The 19,593-nt window shown below is 40.0% G+C and overlaps 1 pseudogene; it reads right to left on the reverse strand.

Annotated features, from left to right (window-relative positions):
• Nucleotides 1-18,512: 18,512 nt before the first annotated feature.
• Nucleotides 18,513-18,672, reverse strand: LOC144268497 (U2 spliceosomal RNA; annotated as a pseudogene).
• Between the last annotated feature and the right edge of the window lie 921 nt (nt 18,673-19,593).

Raw genomic sequence — 19,593 nt, forward strand, 5'->3', positions numbered from 1 at the left:
TTTCTTTCACTTGACAGTAATTATAGCATCACAGCAACAACACTAGAGTTGAGAAGGCACTTAAAAAATAGCTCTCATTTTCAGGTGCTTTTAATTTAAAAAAAAAAAAAAAGTCTTTTTTATTAGAATTTCTCATGCTTGTCCACAGCCAGACATGAATTGATTTGAAAAGTCTCAAACAATTCTATCAGGCCATTTTTTGAGTTGTACAAAATGATAAAAAATGTTTTTCCATGTTTTAGAAGCCTTTTCATTATAACTCTAACAGGTTATTTTTAAGAGATCAGCATCCCAATCATTAAATCTAACCATCTCACTTTACACATTCAAGTGAATAAACAAACACGCTGAATTGTAGCATGTTTTTCTCTCTATTTCTCCCCGCTCACAATTTAAAATAAAGTACCAAAGAAATTCCATAAAAAAACCACACATAAAATGTTGTGTCACTGTTGATGAGTTTAAACCCATAAAATACAGCACATGCTAGGGCTCACCTAGAAACAATAACTAAGGTGCTTGCAGCATATTCCCTAGTTCATAGTAAAATGTATATGCCTAGATCCTCAACTATCCCAATCATGAACCACATGTAAGACATTCGTTTTCCCAGTTCCCTTTCTATCCTTTTCCTACCTCTGACATTCACTCCAGCCCACCATATGAGGTATGACAAAGTCTGCACTCAAGGAATCTGCAGCTACCTGTTTGAGATGGCTTTAATGCCCTTACTGTGGCTGGAGCACCATGGTGGACGCTTGTTCAGGGCCAAAAATTTGGCTCAAATTGTATTTCATGAAAACAAATACATACTGTATTACATAAAATACTGAGGGTAAATAGAGAAGGTGGATGCTGTACAAGTCTAAACAGTCTCAGTATATAAGGGAACGTTAACTGAACTAAAGACAGAGTATGTCTACACTGCAATTTTAAGTAGCTTTGATCTAACTAGCTTGAATAATAATAGCAGTGAAACCATTGTTCCATAGACTATCCAAGCCACCTCTTGGTATTTACTCAGGAGGTTAGCCCATGCTGTAGCCTTCACTTCCAGGGTTTTTCTGCTATTGCTACTCAAGCTAGCTAGATCAAACCTACCTCAGGCACATCCACACTTACTGCAGTTACACTTCTGACTGCAGTGTAGACATATGAGATTCTTAAGAGAAAACTTCATGTTAGGAATAGACTACCAAAAGCAACAATAAAAGTGACAAAGATGCATTTTTTTATTTCAAAATTACAAGCACTTGGCATATATGTGAGAGATAGCTCAGTAGGCAAATTGAACCAAATGAACCATTTACCTTTTGTCCTGAAATGCTACCATCCTGTACTCTTCAATGGAAATGGGCACATTTATTGTGCACCAGAGGAAAAAAGGGACTCACAACTGAAAATAACACATTTTTATCATTCCAAAGAGAAAGCTTGGGTATTTTATTCCTGGATTGTAGAAGAAATCTCAGCACACAGTAATATGAGAGCACAAAGAATATATGAAAGTTGGCCAATGGATATAAAAAGGTCTATACAATTTTCTGTGAAGAATATGCTTTGGAACATTCAGATAAATACAAAAAAAATTCCTTACTCTCAGAGAAGTGTTACACTGGAGTGCCTCACGCAGGAAACTTCACTTTATTCTATTTGGCACCCTGTTGAAAGAGTACATTCTCCAAAAACATGAGACTGTTCAATGCATGGACTAGTGTATATTAGCTTTTAACATTAAAGGAACCAACAGAATTATTAGGTACTAAAAGTTATAGCAGTTCTTAAAATATTAAGATGGCAATGTGAGGAAAAGTGCTTTCATGAAGTGATACTTCCTAGTAACAAGTACGGGGGCAGCAAACACTTCTGTCAACCAGTTCATGCTGGACCAACTCATGTATAAGATCTATGGATGCCTAAATGAGTGTAAGGGTGTCTAACTTATACCACTCTATGCATCACTTCTAAATGTGATTTGTAGTATTAAGCTCTTAGAGTATGAAAGTGGAAGATTATTATTTAGACTGTAAACTCTTCAGGGTAGAAACCATCTGTTATTCTGTTTGTAGAGTGGCTAGCACAGTGAGGCAGTGTCTCTGTTGGGGCCCCTAAGTGCTACCATGACATAAATAAATAATACACAACCTGGAACCAGTAGAACATATTTATAGCACAATTATCTTACTGTTACTAATTGGCATTCTTTCAGTAAGTTTGCTATTTGGATTAGGTAAATAAAAGTTTATAGTCTAGAAATACTGTATCTCAGTATACCATTGCATTAATTGCCTACAAGATGTGGAGGTACAAATTAAGGCAGCAACACAACATGCAAGAAAAACATATGCTTATATATGTAGCAGCCAGAACCCTTCCACTTCTTCATGTACACAGTAAAAGTGTGAAGAGGCACAGATACAATATTCTGGAAAGGAGCCACCAAATTTCCTTCACATGGCAGAGAGCATGCAGCTGACTGGGTAGTGGCACCTGACCAAGCCCCAGTAAAGCTAGACACTCATTATAGCATTATAGCTGGTCAAAACTTGGAAGTTCCATCTGGTGGGAAATTTCAACATTTCAAAATTTCCTTTCATCCCAGAATCAGAACGAAAAGTCACATTTTCAAAAATTCCCCACAAAATAAAGTTTTGGAAAATGATATTTTAAAAATAAAGCCTTACAGAAGTACTCTGTTTTTCTACTATTATATTAATAGAATAAAGTCAAAATAATAAAGTTGAAATGAAGGATTTTGATTATTCCAATGCTGATGCATTCCAGCAAAATGTTTTGATTTCATCCAATCAGTATTTTCCTATGGAAAACAGTTCTGTCAGAAAATTTCTCAATCACAGCTCTACTCAAAACACAGACGGGGAGCTTGGCAGTCACAAAAGCCTTAAGTATCATTACTAGTACTAACTATGTAAAAGTAGTTGGCAGCAACTGCCCTAGATTAAGCAGTTTTGCCATGCCAGAATTGGAGGAACATAATCTCAGCAGCACATTCAGAATTACAGAATATTCCCCCCATATAAATGAGCAATGTCCGTGAGGGAACACAGTGCTGGCAAGTGCTAGTGTCATATAGAAACATGGCAAGAAAAGCAATGAGATTGGATTGGTGGCCAGAGGTCTGTGGGGGGAAAAAGACACTACTCAAAGGAGAGAGAATAGTAATGTCTTTAAGGAGAAACAAAGAAACAAGGGCCATTGAGTAGAAAGACAAGCCCCAGAGCACAGAAGAATATATGTAGTAAACAGAACAAGAGCAACAGGGCCAACGGTGAATGGACAGGGTGGGGGGAGATGAAGTGTATTTCTGATCATTATAGATCCAAAAACACCCAGAGAAGCTATGACACAGACCTTTCTGTTCTTCTTTTCCAAAGTGTCGATTACTGCTAAATTTAAAGAACTGCACTGTAATCTGGAAAGCACTGTCTCCTCTTCTTTTAGACTTTTTGTTTTATTGAACATTACAGTATAGAAGTCCTACAGCAGCTAAAATATAGGGGATTTAGCAGTTCTCTCATCCCCTAGAACATGAAGTGTATGACCTCTAACAGCTTATGTAGTGACTTTGCACTGGAAAATAGCAAATGACTAGAGGGGGGGAAAATACATTAGCTTTCTGTCAGATTACATTACAAGTGCTTTGACAATTACTTCGTGCTTGTAAGACACATTACCTATGCTGATTAGAAAGAGAGTAATGTAATCTTCTCTTTAATTTCCAAGTCTTGTGTTTCTGACATAGAGAAACAATGGTTTCATAATTCCCAGTGTAATACTGCTGAATTTCCTCCTGCAGCAACACACACTGGAACATATTAGCTATTGTAGCCGTTGAAAATATCTACTGAGCCTCTGCTTTACTAAATCATCACCACAGAGAGCAATTCATTTGTCAGTCACAGGGTGGAAAGGGGGAAGGAGGAAGGACAATGAATGTAAAGGCAATAATGACTTAACAAGATCTTGCCCAATCTTGTGTCTGACCCTGCTGCTGCCTCTGTTTCTCTTTCTTGGGCTTCTCAGAAACTTCAACCAGTTGTTTGCAAGTCAAGCACCACCCCTTTCATCAGGTCTGGTTTACTAAAACAACATCATAGTTCAAATGTGAACTTAAATCTAGACAAGTCTTTCCCCCACTCCAGTTTCTTCTGCCTTACATTGGGCTCAACAGTTCTTTCCCCAAAATCTAGTACCTGCACCCCAGAGTTTCCTTAAGTTTCTTCAGGCTTCTAGTCACACTCCTCACTGCAGATAGCTCCAGACAGGCCTTTCCATCTTGCTGGTGTAGAGAGCCCTTTCCACAATCTTCACTGGGTCCAAGCCACACTCCCCTCTTCCTCACTGTTAGAGCCTCCCTTTTACAGAAGTCTCACTCCTAGATCACTGTCAGGTGATCCTGGTCACCAGACCCAATAACCAACCGAAGCCCAAGTCCATCCCCTGAGGCCAGATAATGAGGCACAGGCAGGACTGAGCCCAAGTTCCTTAACTGGCCAGCACATCCTGTGATATGACCCTTGGAGTAAACAGATTTGTAATTTATTTACAATCCACTACAATTCATCTCTGTGTGTCACAATAGCCAACTGCTACATTGTATCATTAATAAACCTGAACAACAAGGTTCACGTTCTCAAACCAAACCATTACATCAAACACTCCTAAAGGCAAGAGGAAATGAGGAGGTAGAGAGCAGGAAGGAAGGCTAGGAGGACACACAAACAGAAGGGCAAAAAAGCAAGAGAAGCAGCAAGCTGGAAAAAGGAGAAATTTGTTCTTCCCCCCTTTCAATTTTTAATTCGGCACCAACTCTTCTCTTCTTCCTAGTTCCAACCTCTGTCCTTCCTTTCTATTGTCCTTTCAAAGCAGCATCCTTCCTTTATCAAGTGGGCATTCTGGTGAATTTTGAGTTAAATTTTTTCCTAGAATGGGTGGAGGAGAGGAAATTATCCACCCACCCTCCTCCCCAAACTCAACAGAAAGCAGTTTAAACCCTTCAGAGACTCCCAACCCTGTGCTGATTTGAAAAATCATTCGTTGAAAGCTGGAACGGCTACAACCCATAGTTTGGTAACCATTGTATTAATTATATCAGAGTTGCTTTAAACTATGGGCCTAATCACATTGCCACTGAGTTTGAGAAAGTATTACCAGGATTGGCGTTTTGGCACTGGATTTTTTATTATCAACTTATTTTATGTAATATTTCTGTTGAACACACTATGCTCATTACCTTTCTTGATATTAATTTTAACATTATGTTTTGAAATAGTGTAATTAGTAAAATCTAATGTTACAGCTTTCCAATATTTTACTTTGACTTTAACCTCTACAATATACTAAAATTATTTCCTGTATTTAACTAGTAGTAACCCAGATAGACCATGATATGACACATGATAATGCCAACTAGGTAGAAGTGATGGGTGGATAAGTTTTTGAAGATCAGAAATCACTTTTCTGTTAGCGATGCTATTGTCCTGCCATTTTGATATAATATTTCAAACTGCTACATGGGAAATACAAAGAATACATTTTTGCATTTACACTAACTCCTTCACTTTTTTTTGTAGGGGATAAGGGGCTAGGAGAATGCGAACTTCACAAACACAAAGTCCAGCTCTGATCCCAATAACTTGTTTTCTTATGTAAATGTCCATACTCTTGCTGAGTAGAATTGTGATTTTATACACTGTACAAAAAAATATTTAGAGACATAACTGCTGATTTTAATTCACTCTAAGAATGATGTGCACAAATTTGATGTCTACACAGGGCCATTTGCAAGTGGGATTATCTACCCTTCACACACCCATGATAATATATTAACTAATAAAAAGGCTTTATATTTTATCCATCTTATACTAATTTACACCATGAAATTGAAGTAAAGCTAGACTATGTTGCTTTGGAAGAACAGAAGAAATAAACATTTGGAGTCAAAGCTTCATCAACATGGGCATCAGCAGAGCTACCAAGTATCATGAATTTATGCAATCATATCACATCTCTGAAGCCCAGCCGACATTTGACACATTCAGCTGAACTCCAGGTATGCCTGCGTGTGTTCTTCCTGGCCAGTAGGGGAAGCTGTGTCACCAAAGCAGTAAAACACTCTGCCTCCCCATCTCACTGTTCCCATGCTGGATCCAAGCAGGGAAGAAAAGGCCGGAGATGGTGCTAGCAGCAGACCCAGAATGTGAGAGACAGGGGCCCAGTACTGGCTCCAGTCCCTAGCCACAGTTGCCAAGCTTTCTGTAACGACCTTTCTGCCCCTGCCACTGTTTAGACAGGGTATACTGATCATAAACTGAAGATTATGGTTACATGCAAATTTTCAAATATGCACATTAGCTAGACAACTGGCATAAAGTGCTACACTTGAGTTGTACAAAGCACACCAGTTATGCATCTATTTATTTTCTCCTCATCCATTCACTTACATCCAATAATGTTGCCTACCAATCAGGGTGGGAGCATGTTGTCATAAGGAAGTGACCCCTGTCAAATCAGGTGAAGTTGGGAGAAAACAAAAAGAAAAAAATCTGTGTAAAACAATCCAGTATCACATAATCATAATATTGTGCTCTTGTAACTCCTTCCCTCTGAGCATCTCAAACTCATACAAACACTAACGTGTTTACTTGAGTCAGGTAGGTAACTCTTTTGCAGATGGGGAAACTGAGGGCTCAGAGAAATTAAGAGATTTGCCAAAAAGGACGACACTAAAAGTCTGTGGCAACATTCAGAATAGAAATTAAGTCTCATATTTCCCCATCCTTGGACTCAAGCAGAAGACGATCCTTCTTCCAAAAAGTTACCTTATAATTGCTAATGATAATTGCTTTGTTTTAAACCCACATATAAGTAAGTAAAAGGGAAAAAATCCAGCACATTTGCTACAGTAAGTCATAGAATCATAGAAGAATAGGGTTGGAAGAGACCTCTGGAGGTCATCTAGTCCAACCCCCTGCTCAAAGCAGGTCCAATCCAACTAAATCATCCCAGCCAGGACTTTGTCAAGCCAGGCCTTAAAAACCTCTAAGGATGGAGATTCCACCACCTCCCTAGGTAACCCATTCCTGTGCTTCACCACCCTCCTAGTGAAATTGTATTTCCTAATATACAACTTAGACCTCCCCCACTGCAACTTGAAACCATTTCTTCTTGTTCTGTCATCTGCCACCACTGAGAACAGCCTAGCTGCATTCTCTTTGGAACCCCCCTTCAGGTAGTTGAAGGCTGCTATCAAATCCCCCCTCTTCTCTTCTGCAGACTAAATAACACCAGTCCTCTCAGCCTCTCCTCGTAAGTCATGTGCCCCAGACCCCTAATAATTTTTGCTGCCCTCCGCTGGACTCTCTCCAATTTGTTCACATCGCTTCTGTAGTGAAAGGACCATAACTGGATGCAATAATCCAGGTGTGGCCTCACCAGTGCCGAATAGAGGGCCATAATCACTTCCCTCGATCTGCTGGCAACGCTCCTACTAATGCAGCCCAATATGCTGTTGGCCTTCTTGGCAATGAGGGCACACTGCTGACTCATATTCAGCTTCTCGTCTACTGTAATACCCAGGTCCTTTTCTGCAGAACTGCTGCTTAGCCAGTCAGTCCCCAGCCTGTAGCAGTGCATGGGATTCTTCCTTCCTAAGTGCAGGACTCTACACTTGTCCTTGTTGAACCTCATCAGATTTCTTTTGGCCCAATCCTCTAATTTGTCTAGGTCACTCTGGACCCTATCCCTACCCTACAATGTCACTCTCTCTCTCCTCCCAGCTTAGTATCATCTGCGAACTTGATGAGGGAGCAATTAATCCCATCATCCAGATCATTAATAAAGATGTTGAACAAAACCGGCCCCAAGACCGACCCCTGGGGTACTCCATTGATACCGGCTGCCAACTAGACATTGAGCCATTGATCACTGCCTATTGAGCCCTACAATCTAGCCAGCTTTCTATCCACCTTATAGTCCATTCATCCAATCCATACTTCTTTAACTTGCTGGCAAGACTGGATATGGGAGACTATAACAAAACCTTTGCCAAAGTCAAAATATATCACATCCACTGCTTTCCCCATATCCACAGAGCCTGTTATCTCATCATAGAAGGCAATCAGGTTGGTCAAGCATGACTTGCCCTTGGTGAATTCATGTTGACAACAGACTTATATCAATCTGGCCAATCTAAGACTGATTATGTCATCAGAATTATGTGGCACTACAATGCTTCTACAATGTTTCAATGGGGGAAAAAATAAAGATTTTAAATTCTGTCATGCACTTCATTAATTTTACAACTATTCATTTAAAAGCTACAACCCTCATTGATAGATACATAAAGGTTAGTATTTAAACTTATTCATTTAAATATTTTTATTTAAATGAACCTCACTACATTGTTTTAGTAATAAGATATAAAGCCTTTCATCTCTAAATCACTGGTCCAGACAGGCTACAACTCCCCTTGAGCCTCACATTCAAGATTTTGTGCGGATAATTCTTCAGAAACTACCCCAATCCAGGTCACAAGTGGCCTTCTCCTAGCTAGACTTAAGGGGCTCTTCTTTATCCTCACTCTTAATCTCTCTGCTGCTTTCTCTTCTGCTTTCTCTCTTCTCTGGCTTCCCTGATTCTTTTCCAATATCTACAGTGGATGTGCATGAGATGGCAGTCCTTTAAAATGGATGTTCATGAGGTGCTAAATTTAATGTGGCACATGCAACCTTAACTTCAGCTTTTCAAGGTTTTCTAATGTTTCGATTTTTGACCTTAATGCTTACCATTGATGGTGTGTATATATATTCAATACAAAGCCAATATCCAAAGGGACTTAAGTGACCAGGTTGTTTATGCTCTCTTGTTCCACACTAGGGTGACCAGATGTCCCAATTTTATAGGGACAGTCCTGATTTTGGGGTCTTTTTCTTACATAGGCTATTACACCCCCACCCCTGTCCCGATTTTTCACACTTGCTGTCTGGTTACCCTATTCCACACTCAGAAGTGGCATAGGGATCTACTAAGTCATTTTAACACCAGCATGGACTGTACTCTCCAATGGGTAGATAGGTCTCTACTCCACTGTTTAGGCAGGGAGGTCAGGCAACACCACCATCCAGGATTTCAGAATGGGAAGATTTAAGGGAGGGAAAAATACACACAGAACCTGGGTCAGGACACAAAGCCATTCCCTGACATGTTTTATTTTCTGGCTAGCTCAGAGAGAGAACATAAAGTAGAGTCTCTCCCTCTGAGAAACTGATTCCAAATGGATATTCCTAACCCTCCTTAATACATGGAACAGACCCAACCAATCACAAACCAAAACAGCACAATGTGACTTGTAACCAAACGCAATGAACTGTCCTGACAAAAAAATTAAAGAAAAATGTGCTTCAAATTTCACCAGTATTCTTGGACATTTCCAGAAAACAATTAGAAAAATGTTGATTGTTTATTAAAATTTATTTTATTTTGGGGATATTTTGCAACAAAACCCCCCTTTGTTACAATAGTTAGCTAAAACTAGAGGAGTTGTAGTGAATAGCTACATCCATGTATTCTATTGTTAAACCTATCAAGAATGTGGAAAGAAGTGGCAAGAAGCATTTAGCTGTTTGAAAACATGTAAAATTTTCTCTTCCTTCATATTTCTCCTACTCTTCCCTCTCTGACTATCTCAACGGTTTTCCAAATTGTTACTGCCTAATTGTGACCAGGCCAACACATTGGAATTACAAGTTTTTGTAATAAAATTACAATCTGTTTAAATAGGTGACTATCCTGATTCATGTGGATTACAGATTGAATGTAAAATGCTAGACTGGTTGGCCAATATACAGGAGCAACCAATATACAGAATTATAGGGGTAGCACAGGCAATTATTAGCTTGAACTAAAAAGCCTAATTATTACGCTTTTTGAACTGAGCTCTTTTAACACACAGAAGAACAATAAAGTGACCTGACGCTTTCCACCTTATAGTTGTGCTGAACAACTAATATTGTTTGCAGGCAGCTAATGTCATCAATCTATAACAAACCGGAGAAGAGGGAAGACTAACTGAAAGACTGCAAGGAAAGCTAAATTGGAGTAGTTCCAACATGAATTACTGATTTACATAGGAGCTGAGTTAGCATTTTGGGGGCAGGACTATAGAACAATTTTTTGCAGTACCCTTCAAATAACACCCATATGACATTATCATACCTCTACACATGGCTGTCTGGGGAGGGTTAACATGATTCTTTGAGATACCCCGAAGCTTAACCGACTTGTTCTAAGTGAAAAGTGTAGGTGTGTAAACAGGAGTGGTGTCTTGAAGTCTCCTGCTGCACAAGTACATCCCAGATGTTTGTTATTTTCACCTCTCATGATTGCTTTTATTAGCTGTTAGTTTATGTTTCCAGGGCTATCTTCACATGAAAGATCATGAAATTTTATCTTTAAGTGTCAGACATCCAAGATTTCTAACTCCCCAAAGCAAAGGGGCCACAGCCACAAGCTCGGATTTAAACTTTTCAGGCATTTTGTCAAGCCTCAGAAGTTTTAGGTTTCAACCAAAAGTTACCATTCCATTCCTATTTTTGGATGTCTAAAGAGAGAGAAGATAATAAAAATAGTATGTTCTAGAAGCACATGGAAATGTAAACCTTTAACAGCTTATCCTTTCAACGAGGCTGAGAAAATTCCAAGTGCAAAACAAGAATGTGATTCTTCTATGGCCTAATTAGTTAACGTGCCTATCTTCCTGAGCCTTCTGGGCCATAAAAATTTGAGAGTGTTCATTACCATGTTGATTTTATAATAAATTATGTAGTCACAGATTTCAATTATGATGAAACTGTACAGCTTTATGTAATACCTTTAACAGTAGCTAAGGACTGCTGATGTATTTTAACTACCATGGGATTTCTCCATAGCTAGAACCCTAACTACAAAGATGCAGGTTTCAGAGGGGTAGCCGTGTTAGTCTGTATCAGCAAAAACAACGAGGAGTCCTTGTCGCACCTAGAGACTAACAAATTTATTTTGGAATAAGCTTTCGTGGGCTATAACCTGCTTCATCAGATGCATGGAGTACTATATTTTCCACTCCATGCATCTGATGAAGCGGGTTATAGCCCACAAAAGCTTATGCCAAAATAAATGTGTTAGTCTCTAAGGTGCCACAAGGACTCCTCGTTGTTTTCACAAAGATGCAGTAAGCAGAGGTGCCTGGTCAGATGTGCAGTACAAGACACACTCCATGGAGCCAAGATTTTAGAGATACAGGGCCACACAGCCTCTATCCCCCTCCTCCCTGGAACACCATGCTCTGCTATTCTCTATGATGTTTACCAGGAAAAGTGGTCCTTGCAGGTTACAGGGACTTTCTGAAATATGAAGAAACTCAACAGCATGCACTGCCAACAATATTCAGTAATTGCATCTTGTTCTTAATTAGACTTTAAGCTCTTTTGAGCAAGAGCTACGTTGTGCTGCACCTGACACAATAACTCAATCCTGACTGGGGCATTTGGATGTTACAATAATAAAACAATTAATAATTTGGTGAAAATGATCTGTGCTGGCCTACTGGTCGATAACAAGCACAACAGCAGTAGCTCTGGTTGTTGCTCCTGTACTTAACTAAGAAACAGCTAAATCTGGAGTTTCAATTTATGGTTTAATTAATTATAAAAGTTTTATATTTTCAGTTATTCAGATCTTATAAATTGTCAATTTATTAAATGAGAGTTTCTGGACTGCTAAGATCTACTCCCCATAGGATTGCATGACTGTTCTGCAATTTCAGAAACCTATTCGACATCTCTATTGCAGCTGGGCCACGTGAGAGATCTGTGATAAGCCCTGTCCTGTGCAGTCCAACATCTCTCTCTCAAGGACACAAACATTAATGTGAAAAGGGAATTAGAGCTGGGAAACAATACAAAACCCAGGCCTGAGCCAGAGGTTTCAAAATCCATATTGAAATCTGTCAATTTCTGTCCAAGTGTCAAGCAGTTGACATTTGGTGCAACACAGAGATCTTTTCGAGCTGCAAACTCTGATCTGGCAGTTTTGGCACATGTTAACTATAGTTTAAGTCTGTCAAAGTAGTACTATTTTTAAATAACATCCCCCACCCCCGACCCTCTCAAAAAGAGGATTTCTAGTAAGTTTCCACTTAGATTCGTATTAGTCCCTTGATTTTTAGTCCAAGCTGTTGGAGTAGTCAAGGATCGTAATTCAAACAAGGACAAAAATGCAAGTTTGCAGAAAGTTTTTACCCCTCCAATAGCATTCAAGTGACAACATCTTTTTGTTAATACCCCCAGATAGCACTACATAGCAGGCACAGTAGCAACTGATTATGATCCAGATGTCATAACAAATTTGTGATTCAACCTAGTGACAGGCAGTAATTCTTAGTCTGGAGAGACAGTGAATTGCCATCGCTATAGAGAACCCTTGTGACTCACTGTTCACATATTTTACGGGAATACAGTTCATACAATATCGGCTCCTTCAAAAATCAGCATCTTCCAAAGTGTCCCAAATGTCAATATTTCATAAACTCCATAATTTATGTTGTCCTGTTACAATCTTCACAAAATATTTTAGCTTTGCATCTAATATTTCTTAGTTAAGCAACTGTACCTTCCCAAAACTGCATTTTCCTTAGTAGGGTTGGCTAGGTGCTAAATATGTGTTACTTGCCTACATATCAGCGCAATAACAGAATGTAAAGAAATGTGAATATTCAAAACTTTATAGCACTAATATTTACGAGGCAAACAACTTCATGAGAAGTATGCAGAAACAAAATGTAATTACTAAGGGAATTCAAATACAACAAGACTCATACATTTAAATAACACTGCTTTAAGAGTCCTTCTACATGATTAATAATTTAAAAGGTAGAGTCAACCTTAATCTGACAAGGGGCATTTTACTGAGAAATTATTTCAGCTTCTAGATTCATTTGAGAAAAGTTAAGAGACAGATTTGCCAGCGCATTGTGACATTGCTTTCTTGGGTGCTGTCATGCGGTGTATGTATCCCACACTGGTCCAGCAACCAAAGGGTTAACACAGGCACGGCCGGTCACTACTGATGGACAGCCTCACAGGAGCTAGGAGGATAAAAGGACTGGGAAACTTAAGGATGGAGTTGTGAGCAGGCTGGAAAAAGGAGCTCCTGCCAGCAAACTACTGAACTGCCACCCAGAGACAACAGCCCAGAAGGGTATGAACTGACCGACAGACTGGAGAGCCTGCAGAGGCCCAAGGGGCAGGTAGTAAGGAGCTCAGGGCACTGTCAGAATCAAAGAACCGGGTCCTGCTTATCTAGCTCAAGGGCCCTGAGCTGAACCCAGTAGAGTGGGAGGGCCTGGGTTCCCCTACTAACCCTGATGGACTTGGGAGTGAAGAAAGATTTTCAGACTCCTGGACACCAGGAATAGACTGACAGCCCCACTAGGCCATGTGAGCCCAGGGGCTGCAGGACACTTGGCCAGAAGGGGCACTGTTGCACTGATGCATTGCCTCACGGGTGCCTAGAAACTCGGAAAGTGCTGTGAACTGAGAACACGGATGACATTTCTAAGGTTCAGTTCCTGTTGTGATAAGCATGGGAAGACGAGACAGCAGAAACCTCAGTGCTCCAATTTCTCTCCCACTGCTTTTGCATGGGGTTTCATTTTTGGAGCATGTGATTTTGGCAGACTGGAAGCTGTATCCTGATTAATGCAATGCAATGTCAGCGCCTAATAAAGATTTAAAAATAGGTGAGGTTCCCGTTTATGTGAGATTTAGTATATGAGTCAGTTGGTCCTCTGGTTAGCTTCTTTCTCTACATACATATCATATGTAACACGAGCCCAGGGCGGAGGGAATAAGCACTGTCATCATCAAGAGGTTGTCTGGCTCCAAGGATGGATTAATTTGAGCATATATTTGTGAATGCTAGGTTTGGATTAATTTGGGAATAGCCATAATGTACAGATCACTCCATTGCACTTCAGAGCTCCCTTCTACATTAAACAGACTTCTATTCCGTTCTGGCACTGGAGTCACCAAGGCTTACTGCCTTCAGTGACTTCACTGTTCATGTGGATAATAGCTCAATTTGTCCTAGGATCTTATGGCTGCTATAAAAAAACACTACTGGTATATCCCAAGTGATTTCTTGCTCTATACAGATGGCATCTTCTATCCCATAGAGCTAGATTAGCCTTTTATTTATCAGGTCTGTATCCCGTAAAATATTGGCTTAAGCAGACATGCATGAGTAAAGTGGGCCTATGACGCTTAGCATATATAAAATGGTCTGACAGTTACTTTAGATTTTGGGGAACTGGGAATAGCTTGCTCAAGAGAGTGGCTTGGTACAAAACGATACCAGGCAACTGCAGGAACAATGAACTGATATTGGGTTTGGATATTTTAGGTTAGAATCATTGGCAGATGTTTAACCATAAACTTGCTTTAGCAATGATGATGAATATGATAATAAGCTAAAAGGCATTAATATATTAAACTTTAGTTGATAAGGGCACACCAATAGTACAAGGCTGAGGAAGTTAGATTTGGACATGGGAGGCTGGGCATCTGAATGAATATTCGTGATACTACCCAGGCCCTATAATAGGCCAAGCCACCACGCAGCAGGGGCCAACTTTCCATCACTGACCCTTCAGCTCTTCGTTGTTATTATCTACCATTGACCTCTGGGCATTGGGAGTCTGGACCAGGGACAGGGCTTTGTCTCTCACCTCCAGGTCCTCAAGGAAGGGTACGAGTATATAAGTAGATGAGCATATGCAGAGGATGACATCAAAGATATCCCTAATGCTATATTACTGCTATTTATTTATGTGGTTAGGAGTTTTCTTGTCTTTACTGATTGTTTAACTAAAAGTAGCTAAGGCTTTGCTTTGCCTTCAGTGCGAGTGTCTTTGCCACACACCTCAGGATAACCCTGCAAGATATAGAACTTGTTAGTTTTAATTCTGTGGAGCCTGATTCTGGGACAAAAACCCTGTTACCCCCAGTTCAATAAATTAATATCAATTGACAATCAACACAATTATTAACCATTAGAGGAATCCGGCTACAATCCACAACATTCCCAGCTGTTTTCCTCAACGGGAGAACAAAATGTATATCATAGTGCACCAGGGGGCAGAATTAGGGTTATATGGGTAATCTTAATCCTGTCAGGACACAACTTTCAAGTGTTTGAGTTTGGACACTCAATATTGTTAACTTAATATGGGGTTTTTTTGGGGGGTGGGTGGGAAGGAGGTTGATATGGAACTTCCTAGGCATTTTAAACATTGTTTAACAGAAAAGTAAATTTTAAAAAATGCCATTATGTGCAACTGTAATATCCCTCATCAGCAGGGTTTAAATCTGGAACCTTTAAACCTGTAGCAAGACTTCTGCTGCTTGAACTAAAAGAGTAGCTTAGTTAGGTAGCAGCAACAGACCAGTCAGTAAATATCTGAACTTAGTGGGGGCTCCTTCTGAGCATCTGAAGTCTGCCAAAGTTCTCCTCAGGAGGCACATTTGTAAAATCCCTCTGCATAAATCATCTGTAAGGCTAGAAATGTAGGATATTTACCACTTCCCCAAAGACACCTAATGACTTGAGCTACAGGAGTAACTATTAGCTAACAGCAGCAGTAGGCTGTTAACCACTGTGGACTAGCCATTAGACGATAAACACATAACTCACTACACAGTGCATAACATATGCAAGAGTAGCAGATTTACAGACAGCATACCCAAGCGCACAGATTTGGCAGATTCTCTCTGAGGTGTATCATGGCTAAGACTTGAGTTTGGCATATTACAAGTCTGGGGTCAAGCCCAAAGTCCGCAAGAGTGAGCCTGTGCAAACTTTTAGTTACTCCTGTAAAATGGAGAAGGATGTAGGCAGCCTGGTGACGGACGGGGAGAAGAGTATGAAGATACCTGCATGCCCCCTAGGGTAGGGATAAGGTCTTGCTCAATAATAAAGTGATCCATGGCACAAAATTAATAACCACTTTGTGGAAGAGGTGAGATCAGAACTCACAATCTTTTGTCTTCTGTGCTACTACCTGCTCCCATTGGCCTAACAGTATTTTGCTAGAGGAAAGTGGCAGGAGTAAGATCCATTTTGTCTGTGTCTCATACAGAGATTCAGTTCTGTGTGGCTACTTCAGAACAATTCAGAAATCTCAGTGGGGCCTAGGATCATGCATGACCTCTCAAGGTCCCTTCCAGTCCCACGACTCTATGATAGTACAGTTGGAATGTTCAGAAAATTAAGCAGCAGAAAATGTCTGGACAAGTGCAAAAAGCAATTTTCCACAGCTTATAATTTAGCCAACTCTGGGCAGATTTAAATGTCTCTGACGTCAGGAATCACTATTCTCCCTGCCAAACTTAAAGTCACTGCTCCAAATAACAGAAATGCTTTAGCAGTTTAAAGAAGTCAAAACAATTTTTCAACATAAAGAGGCCCATTCCTGACTTAACTGGGAGTGTGTGCATGTAGGAATTGCCCTATACTGGGTCCTGGTTGGAGTGGGGGTGGGTGGGTGTGTGCCCTCTGCCACCAGTGTGAGTGGAGCAGAGATCTGCCCCCTCCCCCACAAGCTACTCACTCTATTCAGTGGAGTGAGGGAAATGATGGGCTCCCAGAGCAGCCATTCTTGCTATTGAAAGCCATGCTGCCCTTTAAGCAGTGTAGTTGTTGGAGATGGGTTTCTCTGCAATACATTGTTAATTAGAGAATTTAGAAAATCAGATGCCAGGAATCACACTTTGGCTATGAATAATAATAGTTTAATTGCCCTTTACTTTTTCATCAATAGGGTTTTTTTTTCAAGTAATAGTTTACTAATGGAAAATTAACTGATATATTTTACTTTTGATATATAGTTGCAACAGAAAGCCATTAATCTGTTTCATTATCTTGGAAATGTTTCATCAGTTTTAGACATTATTCTTTTAGCACACCGACATTTCTGTTCCACCTCAAAATAATTTGAAAAGAACAAAAGGCAGTATATATGCAATTATTGCTCCACTGTGGTGCTTCAAGCTGACATACTGTGATGTGATAGCAAAATTTTAAAAATCAGTCAATTAGATGCTCAGATGCCATGGTAATGAGCACAGCATAGATTAGCTAGAGTAACTTATTTTAGAGCAATTTGGAGACAGAACTAAAATACACAATGAATATCAAAGAATGTCTCAGTCTATTTTAAGCATCTGTACTAATATTTTTCATACATGGACTATTTTAGCGGAAAGAGATTGTCAGCACATGTGAAAGTAAGGCATCTCAACTAGTACTAGAAACCAGTCACAAAATCATAGAAATTAAAAGTAGAAGGGATCACCAATTTGACTTCTTATATATCAAAGGCCTCCAACACAACCCAGCACCTGCATGCTAAACCCAATAGCCAAAATTTGACCAAAGTATTATAGCTCACGGAAGATGGGAGGTTATCATGTGAGGCACAAAATAAGAGGGACTGAGATGCTCCAGTGCCTGAGGCCCCCCTCAATGACACGTAAATGATCAAGTGAGTTATGCCCAGATCTTGGTGGTGATCTTATTTAAAAAAATAAGATTGTTCACACTTAAAACCACTCCATAATTAATGTTCTCAAACACATTTCCTTTCCCCTTTCCCAAGTCCTTCCTACTTCCTAAAGTAGAAGCCTTTTCCTCTCTGACCTCTGACATCAAATGATTTTGTCTGTTTTTCATACTACATTCAATGGGAACCTTTATTCCCCGTTGCTGTTTCAGGACAATTTGTCTAAGAAAGTCGAGTGGCTCTCAGATATCCCAGCACCTGACAGGGCCCTTCAGCATTGCAATTAAAGTCCCTTTCAATCGCTAGGGACCTAGAGATCAGAGTGCCCGTAGAGCGTTGAAGTATAGCACGCTGGATCAGAGCAGAAATCAGAGAAATTTAAATGTATCAAGCTATAAGAGATCTTACAAAAAAATTTTTTTTAAATAATTCCCCCTTTCCTTTGTGTTTACAAATTCCAAATAAAAAAAAATATACCTAGCTCTCATAGAACACTTTTCACCTTTATTTCAAAGCACCTTATGAAGGAGGGAAATCATCCCCAATTTACAGATGAGGTAACTGATGCTTAAAGAGGTTGAGGGTATGTCTACACTACAGAGACTACACTGACATACCTGTGTCGGCATAGTCCTGAGAGTAGATGCAGCCTACTCTCTCACCAACAGAAGGGGGTTTCCTGTCAATGTAGTGAATCACTTCCTCAAACAACGTTTTCTAAGTAGACAGAAACCCTCTTCTCTAGACGTAGTTACACTTATGCTGGAGGTTATGTCAGCATAGTTATGTCATAGAATCAAAGAATCATAGAACTAGAAGGGACTTCGAGACATCATCTAGTCCAGTCCACTGCACTCAAGGCAGGAGTGAGTATTATAAAAAAAGTTCTCGCCAGGGGAGATGCACCGTTCTTGACAGTTCTGCAATACCAGGTTAATGCATGCAGTAGATGGAACAAGCTCCTATTTCAAACACCCAGTTAATATAAAGTTTTCACAGAGACAGATCTGATACTAAACTGATCAGAACAGATCTAAAAAATGTATTGAAGTGAATGTTTAAAATCAAATTTACACAAGTTAAGAAGGAAGGTACTGTACATCTGTGGTCAGGCTTGAGTTGTGAAAGATTACAAGTACTGGTTACAAGGTTCACAAGATACATACATAGTACATAACCAGCATAGACCCAGACTGGGGTGTGGGAGTTTTTAAAGAGTCAGTGAATAAGTGATCTCGGGTATGCCACCCTTGGAATGTATTTAGAGTCCAAGTCAGTCTTGGTGTAGCGAATCGGTACATGGGTGTGGTGTGACCCTTGGTTCATCAGGGGAGGAAGTGGGTTATTTCCCTGACCGGCAGTCTCGTTTACTCATCCTAGTACTGACAGTATCCCGTGATGTACTCCATGTAGATGTCTCTGGACCACCTGATGATGTCGGACACCATGAGCTGTCTCGCGAGCCAGGCGTAGCCACAAAGCTGACAGACAGGTGTCGGTTTTTCCACAGCCCTGACTGACCTACGCCAATATATGTTTTCTGTGTAGGCTAGGCTTAAGTGACTGCCCATTGGCTTACTGTATAGTTTTAAGAATGGCTCTAACTCCCACTCCAGCACCTTCCCCACTGGACCGCTTTGCCTCTAATAAACACTTTAAACCACTAAAGATCTTAGTAGTCTCTTAGCAAAGCAATACATTTAGTTGTTATTCTCTCTTCATAATCAATATATTTGGCTCAATCATTTTTGTTTCTAATATCCGAACTCATCCAATTTTTCAGATTCTTTCTGGGGAAGCTGTGAGTGTAAGATTTCAATATATAAGATGTTTTAAATTAGAACATAATGGCCATACTGGGTTAGACCAAAGGTCCAACTAGCCCAGTATCCTGTCTTCTGACAGTGGCCAATGCCTGGTGCCCCAGAGGGAATGAACAGAACGGGTAATCATCTAGTGATCCATTCCTTATTGCT

The sequence above is a fragment of the Eretmochelys imbricata genome, chromosome 7, assembly GCF_965152235.1.
Source record: "Eretmochelys imbricata isolate rEreImb1 chromosome 7, rEreImb1.hap1, whole genome shotgun sequence".
Lineage (NCBI taxonomy): Eukaryota > Metazoa > Chordata > Testudines > Cheloniidae > Eretmochelys > Eretmochelys imbricata.